The sequence below is a fragment of the Mus pahari genome, chromosome 23, assembly GCF_900095145.1.
Source record: "Mus pahari chromosome 23, PAHARI_EIJ_v1.1, whole genome shotgun sequence".
In the NCBI taxonomy this organism is placed as follows: Eukaryota; Metazoa; Chordata; class Mammalia; order Rodentia; family Muridae; genus Mus; species Mus pahari.
This window is the reverse complement of record NC_034612.1, coordinates 3,498,126-3,506,007: the sequence shown is the minus strand read 5'-3', so window position 1 is coordinate 3,506,007 and position 7,882 is coordinate 3,498,126. Positions and strand designations below refer to the sequence as shown.

At 51.4% G+C, this 7,882-nt stretch overlaps 1 protein-coding gene across 2 annotated transcripts in view; it reads left to right on the top strand.

The window, feature by feature from the left end:
* The window catches only part of Cmklr1 (chemerin chemokine-like receptor 1), a 48,304-nt gene that overhangs the window by 6,381 nt on the left and 34,041 nt on the right, over window positions 1-7,882 (top strand). Inside the window, exons 2-4 of one of the 2 annotated variants that reach the window (XM_021187125.2) lie at window positions 874-1,051; window positions 2,256-2,437; window positions 3,806-3,999. The gene's annotated coding sequence lies outside the window, so the exon portion shown is untranslated. Of the gene's footprint in view, window positions 1-873; window positions 1,052-2,255; window positions 2,438-3,805; window positions 4,239-7,882 lie in introns of both variants that reach the window. The other variant, XM_029533912.1, reaches the window with a different exon arrangement.

The window sequence follows — 7,882 nt, the reverse complement described above, 5'->3', positions numbered from 1 at the left end:
AACTCACTCTGTAGACCAGGCTGGCCTCGAACTCAGAAATCCGCCTGCCTCTGCCTCCCAAGTGCTGGGATTAAAGGCATGTGCCATCACCCGGCTATGATTTCCATTTTTAAGTAGCTTTTAGGGTCAGATCCGGCCTGTGGACTCTGCGCTGGGCTCCTAGGGGCGGAGCCTGGGCTCCTGGGGGCGGGGCCTGGGACCATCTGGGCTTTTGCAGAATCCTTCACACAGGGGAAGCAAGGTAGCTCTACCGCAGGTGGCTGTGTGCCATTGGGGAACTGACTTCAGTCTCTGTGCTGATTCTCACTCCGGGATAGGAATGGTATCTTCCCCATGGCATCTGCTATACCAAAGTTCAACACCGGGACAACACCTGTCGCAGCCTCTGTAGTTCCTCTTCAGCTTCTACAGGCTCCAGCCTGGCCTCTACTCCCTCAGGAAGGCCTTGCCCTCCCAGGAACTGTGACCCCCAAATTAAATGCTTTCTCTTCTAAGTCGCCTCGGTCATGGCGTCTCTTCACAGTGGTAGAACAGTAACTGAGACCGAAGGTGATACCAAGGAGGGAACTGTTGGTGAGGGGACTGACCGTGGGGGATTATGGGGGATGTGAGAAAGTTTAAAACTTTGGACTAAGAAAGTGGTTGAAAGCTGTAAGCAGAGCTTCACGGACCACGGTATTAGGAACGTGGAAGATCTCAGCGCTGAGAGCACTGTGGAGTCCCAGCTCCCGAAGTTTCCGAGGGGAGCACCATTAGCATCTGGGTTAGAGATCAACCTTTTGATATTTTGGCAAACAATATGTGGCTGATTTTTTGTTTTTTGTTGTTTTTGTTTTTTGTTGTTATTGTTTTTGTTGTTTCTCTTATCCTAAGAATCTGCCTGAAGAGTTTTGGAGTAATTTCATTGGCAGAGATTTGGAGACAGCCTTCTAGTGACTGCGTCATGGGGTCATCAACGATCACAAGGTGCTACAGTGAAAAAGAGCAAGCAGGGCAAAAAGAAATCTGAAGCGTAGTTTGATGAGGAGAACAGCAGAGTGTAATATTGGAGGTGAGTCCTACGCTCCAGGAGTTGAGATGTCTAAAGACTGTCCCGTGCTAAGTGAAATAAAGGGATTGGTGCCCTCAGAGCAGGATCCCACCCAGCTAAGCTTCCAACTTGTAAACTGGCCATTCCTAAGGAATCTTAGGGTCCTAAAGCAGAGGAAATTTTACCCAACGAAGGAAAGCATCAACAAATCAAAGCTTATGAAAATGTAATTCAGGGAGAGGGTCAGGTGTCATCCCAAGAGGGCAGCAGAATTTGGCGACACTTAGCATGTGATTCTGACTTTAGAGCCATGGAGGATACAGGAGTAAAGGCATTGGGTAAAGGGTGTGTGTCCAGGATGTCCTGCATGGAGGAGGCCATTTCCTGAGGGTGAATCCTGGGTTAAGTTGGAAACCCTGAGATGTTGGAGATGCTGCAGACAGGGCGTGGAAGCAGCACAAGAGAGCGAAGTGTGTCACAGTGTGTCAGTCAGCGAGGCTTGAAGGGCAGAGCCATCTAAGCTCTTTTACATGGGACATGGAGCTACAGGATTTGGAGTTTGGGGTTTGGTCTCAGTCTGGTCCAGTATTTCCTCACTATCTTTTCTCCCTTCTGGAGTGGCGATGTACATCCTGTGTCATTGTATATAATGTATGCAACCACAATGTATACATTGTATGCATTGGAATTATGTGATCTGCTCTTTGAACTAGCAGAGGGGAAGAGAGAGATGGGGATTCAGACAAGCTGGTCCTCTAGGGTACTTGTATACAATGTATACAATTACAGTGTATACATTGTGTGCATTGGAAGTATGTGATCTGCTTTAGCGGAGGAGAAGGGAGAGATGTGGACTCAGACAGGCTGGTCCTCTAAGGTACTGCGTGACTCTGGGGAGCTGACTTAATGGCTCTGGTTCAAGCAGTTATCTGGGAAACGGGAAGGTCTGGGCCTTCTGTGTGCTAATGTCACTGGCTGGCCGATTGGAAATGGCACGTAGAGCTCTGAGGGGTCAGGCATTGTGGTGCTTTGAACCTGTCCCCATTGTGTAGCTGCTGGGAACTTCATCCCTGAGTTACAGTAAGGAGGGGTGGGGCCTTTAAGGGATGAATCTGTCTTAAGTATTCTGGCAGATTAAGGCCATTGCTGCTGACAGGTTGACGGGCAGAGCTCAGCCCTCTCCTCCCTGCTCCTGTGTGGCTTCACCTCCTGTTTCCCACCACAGGCAGCAGGAAGCCCACTAGACACCAGCTTCCGGGCTGCTTCCCACCTCCAGAACCCAGACCTACATAAACTCCCGCTTGTGAACTAACGTAGTCTTGGGTGTCCCGCTATAGCTGCAAAGACGAAGACAGGCGGTCAGAGATGCAGCCCAATTGTCCAGGACTTTGCGGCTGGGCTGAGAAGGTACACCCCCCCCTTTGTCTTTGTCCTCCCCTTCCCCCTCTCCTCCTCCTCTTTATCCTTCCTCCATTCTTCTCTTGTCTTTATCCTTATCTCTCTCTCTATCTTCCTTCCCCTCCTTCCATTCTTCTCCCCTCCCTCTTCTTCTTTCCCCTCCCCCTTTCTTCCCCTCCCCTCCCTCTTCTCTCTCCTTTGCCTTCTCCCCCTCCCCTCCCTCCTCTTCCTTCCCCTTCTCTCCCTCTTCTCTCTCCTCCCTCTTTCTTCCCCTCCCCCTACTTCTCTCTCCTCCCCCTTCTCCATTACCTTTCCCCTGCTCCCTTCCCTTCTTCTTTCTCTCCCCTCTCCCCACCTGTAAGTAGTTTTAGGCAGCAGGGCTTCCAACCATGACAGACCTCAGCTTGGTCCCAGCTGTGAACCCGAGCTGGCTGCCTGGGCACAGATTCCGGTCCACGGCCTCAGCATCTCCATCCACCATGTGTGATCTACTCTTCCAGACCCGTTGCAGCAGGCATAGTGAGGCATGACACTCTCAACCGAAGCAGGCCAAGGATCATTATGCCTTCCTTCTGGAGGCTGAGGACTGGGATCTAGCTTGCTTGTGCTCCAGCTCTGCCATCTCCTAGCTGGGTAGTATTGGGCAAGAAACTCAACCTTTCTGTGCCCCAATTTCCTTACCAATAAACAAGGGTAATAAAAATACCTGTCCACCACCACCACTGCCGTAGGGAGGATGTAGTACCAAGTGCCTAGCACTGTGAAGGTTGTGTACTGAGTGCCCAGTACCCTGCCTGGTTCTTGGCTACTTCAACAATTCTGTTGCTGTTGGTGCCAGTACACTAGGCATTCTGTCAGGTGGTGGGGACAGACTAGGGAAGACATGCAGCAGGCAGGACAGTGTGGTACCTCTGTCAGTGCTTGCTATGATGTGGGAACCCAGAGTAGTCTGTCAGAGGAGGTTTCTTCATCACAGAGAAGGAGCTGGAAGCCATCTGGCCACACCAGGGGCAGGAATAGCACTCAGAAGTAGGGAACAGCAGGCAAGATGCCATAGGGCTTGCTACCGTCCCTATTGCGGGCAGAGATAACCAGCTGCGGGTGGGTCTTCAGGTCGGTCAGGAGTAACTTCCCCAGCAGCCTGGTTTCATTTGCGGCTCCAGCTGTGCGCCCAGCCAAGGGGCGGGTCATTCCTAGTGGGCTGCTACCACCCAGGAGCCCAGCCTGGCTGGCAGACGCAGCCTCCTCTGGGGGAGTGGCAGGGGGCCCACTCCACACAGCTGGCGCCCCCGCCCTCCCCAGGCTGCTTCCTGCTCCTCCCTCCCCTCCCCGCTCCAGCTGTTTCTCAGGCTGAGTTCTGTCCGTGTCCCCACACAGAACACAGGACAGAGCGAGGAGGATCTTAGGATGTTGCGCTCCGCGGGGCTCAGACGAAATCTTCCGTGAATGGAAGAAATGCTTCCAAGCAAACAGCCACTACCAGAACAACTGTGTGACCAGGAGAAAGAGGCCAGAGCGCTAGTCCCCAAACCCTGAAGTCTCAGGAGCCCGAGGGGGAGACTGGAGAGAAGGTACAGCACTTGGCTCTGAGTCCTGCAGAGGGCGGGATGGGAGCTCCTCTCTGGGTGTGTGTCAAAGGAAGTTTCTGGCATAAAATCAGACCTGAAGAGCGACGCTGGTGTTTGTGAAAACCAGCGTGACCACCACAGGTCATCTGTGAGGGCGAATCTTTCCCGAACCCAGCTTGAAGCCGACTCGTGCTGAGCCACAGACCACCCCCTTCAGGCTCTCCGTGCCCCCCAGAGGACAGGTCAGTGGCTGCTGGCAAAGGCTGGTCTTGGGGCATGTAACTGCTGTTGGGTCCACTTCTCTTTTTGTTTTTTATTATTAGTGTCCAGCACTGCCATGAACACTTTGTGGGATAGTTTTGCTTCGTCTATTCGTCCCATGGATATATTCCCGTAGGCAACCCCCATTCCACTGTGTGTGTGTGTGTGTGTGTGTGTGTGTGGTACGCTGTATGATGTCCAGATGTTCAGGCAGAGGGAGAACGTGGGGTGTCTTCTTCTGTCACTCTTTGGTTATCATAAGCCTTATCAAGGTCTCTCATAGACCCAGAGGGAGGCAGAGGCAGGAGGATCTCTGTGAGTTCAAGGCCAGCCTGGTCTACAGAGTGAGTTCCAGGACAGCCAGGGCTACACGGAAAAACCATGTCTCAAAAATTATTTTATTTTTAATTATATATATGCGTGCCAATATCTATGTGGGTCTGTGCATGTGAGTGCATGTGAGTCCTGGACACAAGGGGACCAACTTCCCCTACAGCTGGTGTTACAGATGCTGACGAAACCATTTCAATGCTGGGAATTGAACCTGGGTCTTCTGGAAGAACAGCTGATACTCTTAACCACTGAGCCATCGCTCCAGTTCTTCACTACCCTTTTAAAAGACATGTGAGCTGTCTGGTCATGGCAATTTCTTCCTGCTGGTGCTGTACATGGCATGGGATAGGGGTGCAATAGCCTTGAAGCCTTCTCAACACTAGGGCTGCCTGCCTCCTGCCTGAGACGCTTCCACTTCAGCTCTTTATGTGATGGGGCAGGGTCTCTCTCTGGGACCCTGAGATCACTGACTCGGCTCAGCTGGCTGTCCAGTGAGCCCTATGAATCTTCCTGCATCTGCCTTTCCAGCTCTGGTATTATAAGGATGTACCATGATGTATGTATGTGTATATATATGTGAGTTCTAGGTATTAGAACTCTCTCACACTCACAGAACAAGCCATCTCTCACCCACTGAGCCATCTCTCACTCACTGAGTCATCTCCCTGGTGGCCTCTGTATGTCATTATTGATGCTGATATAGTTGGTCTGTGGTTCCTTTGCTGTCTCTGACTCTTCTGTGTAAATCTGCCCCCCACCCCATATTTATGTTTTTTTTTCATATCTAAAAGTTCTTTGCATATGGAAGACCCTTTGGCCATGCTGTCTGTTGAAAGGGTAACTCCCCTTCTGCTTCTATCCTAAGGCATTTAAGACTAGGGATCCTGGCACAGGATCACCACCTACAGCGACCCTGGAGCTGCTGCTTGAGAGTTTGACATGATACATATGTGTCTCAGAGAGGGCAGGCCACAGGTCTGAGGTCACAGTGAGGAAGTGGAGGAGGAGGAGGAGGTTTTGTGTTGGCTGTGTCTTCAGAAAGCCTTGATTTCCCATTCTCTCTCCCTCCTTCCCCTTTCCGAGGGGATCTGTGGTTCTGGCTTCTTTCAAGGGCAAAGCTGGTGTGTCTCAGGGCCTTGCTGCTGTCTGTGTGTGTGCCTGGTTCACAGTTCACTCGGGATGCAGAAGGGGCTGGCTCAGGACTCTCTTCTGGAAGGCTTGGCTTAAACTTGTCAGGTGTCATCTAAGAGCCAGGGACAAGTGGCTCTGGACTCGCCCAACTCTTTGAGGAGTAGATGAACCTCCTATGGGCTTCTATCTACCTCAACCCAGTAGAGAGGTCTCTGCACCCCCACATGGTCTTATAATCTGTCAATCATCTAGTCTGTCTCTTAGCAACCTGGGGCTTGCTGAGGCACAGCTCAGTGTTATGTCCTCGGGGTCCTCCATCTCCTACCTAAGAGCTGTCCACAGAGAAGCTGGACCTCAGTTTTAGCATCTTCATAATGGGCTGGGAAAATGGACTGTAGTCCTGCCTCTTAGACGCTTGATTACAAATGACTTCTTGAGGTGGTTTTCTGGACTTCTTACCATGCCTAATGATGAGGGTTCTAGTAACACCCTCAGTTTGCAGATTAGAAACCTGAGGCCTTTTAGGGTCACCACAGACTCCATAGGGCCCCTCAGCTCCAGATCTGGGTTTGTGCCTCAGTTTCCACATCCGTGAGGTGGGTTTCTGAACAGGAGCTACCCAGTAGGATTTTCACAAAGGTGAAATGAGATAGGACCTCTCTGGCAATAATAATGCTTGGCAGACAGTGATCCACTAGACTCTGAATGTCGGTTGTGTCCAGGGTACTCAGCCCCTGCCTGTGTTATCATCCTTCTGAGTCACATAGAAGCCAACACAGTGTGGTGTGTGTGCAGTATGTGTGTGTGTGTGTATGTGTGTGTGTGCAGTATGTGTGTGTGTGTAGTATGTGTGTGTGTGTAGTATGTGTGTGTGCAGTATGTGTGTGTATGCAGTGTGTGTGTGTGTGTGTATGTAGTATGTGTGTGTATGCAGTATGTGTGTGTGTGCAATATGTGTATGTACAGTATATGTGTGCGCAGCATGTGTGTGCACAGTATGTGTGCAGTATGTGTGTGTACAGTATGTATGTGTGCAGTATGTGTGTGTGCGTGCAGTATGTGTGCGTGCGGTATGTGTGTGTGTGTGGTATGTATGCGTGCAGGTGTATGTGTGTGTGTGTGTGGTATGTATGCGTGCAGGTGTGTGTGTGTGTGTGTGTGTGTGTGTGTGTGTGTGTGTGTGTGTATGTGCATGTTCATGGGAGAACAGTCCTCTGCCTCCCTAGCCCTAGGGTCACAAGTGCACATTGCTATGTTCAGCTTTTGGTCACCGAGGCTCAGACTCCAGTCCTTGTGTAGGCTTGCCAAACACTTCACCTACTGAGCCATCTTCCCAGACCTTATCATGGAGTTTTCAGATTATTAATGCATGACTTCTTCCCTGAACCATAGACACTGGTGACATTGGAACCGTCAGCGACAGAGTTCTGGGGGAGGCTCTGAGCTGGGATCTGTGGCTCTGTCTCTCCATCTCCCTGTCTCTCTCTGAGAGACAGAGAGAAGCAGGGCCCTGGGTATCTTCCTCTGTCACTGTCTACCTCACTGCCGTGAGACCAGGCCTCTCGCCGAATCAACAGCTCACTGTTTCTGCTATCGTCTGACCATCAAGCTCCCCAAATATACAAGTCTTCTCCCCTCAATGCGGAGTTACAGGCACACACACACTCATCCTTGGCCTTTAACGGGCAAGCTCTCTCACCCCCTGAACCACCTCCCCAGCCCTCTCGGGCGTTTCTTAGAGTTCCAGTGTTTGCCAATCATGCCATCTGAGGGTGAGCCTAGGCCATCTCTGTGCCAACGGGCTCTTCAGAAGGTCCGATGCCCTTCCTTCTCGAGAGCAGCTGACTGGCGCACACGAGAGTTTTCCTGTTTCCCTCTGCCCAGGCTCCTGATGCTCTGCTGTACACTTGAGCTTCTTTTTCCTTCCTAAGCAAGTATTGGTGGACCTCTGTGAAGCCACATGCCCTGCGTCAGCAGTTGAGGCCAGAAGGCCGCGTGGAGAAGTGAAACTCTGCCTTATGGGACACGGCATGTTCCATCTCACCAGGTTACCCTGGGTGGGGGCTTTGCAGCTACTGAAACTACAGAGTCCGTTTGTCAAAAAACAAAACGGCCCTGGTGGTTCACGCCTTTAATCCCAGCACTTGGGAGGCAGAGGCAG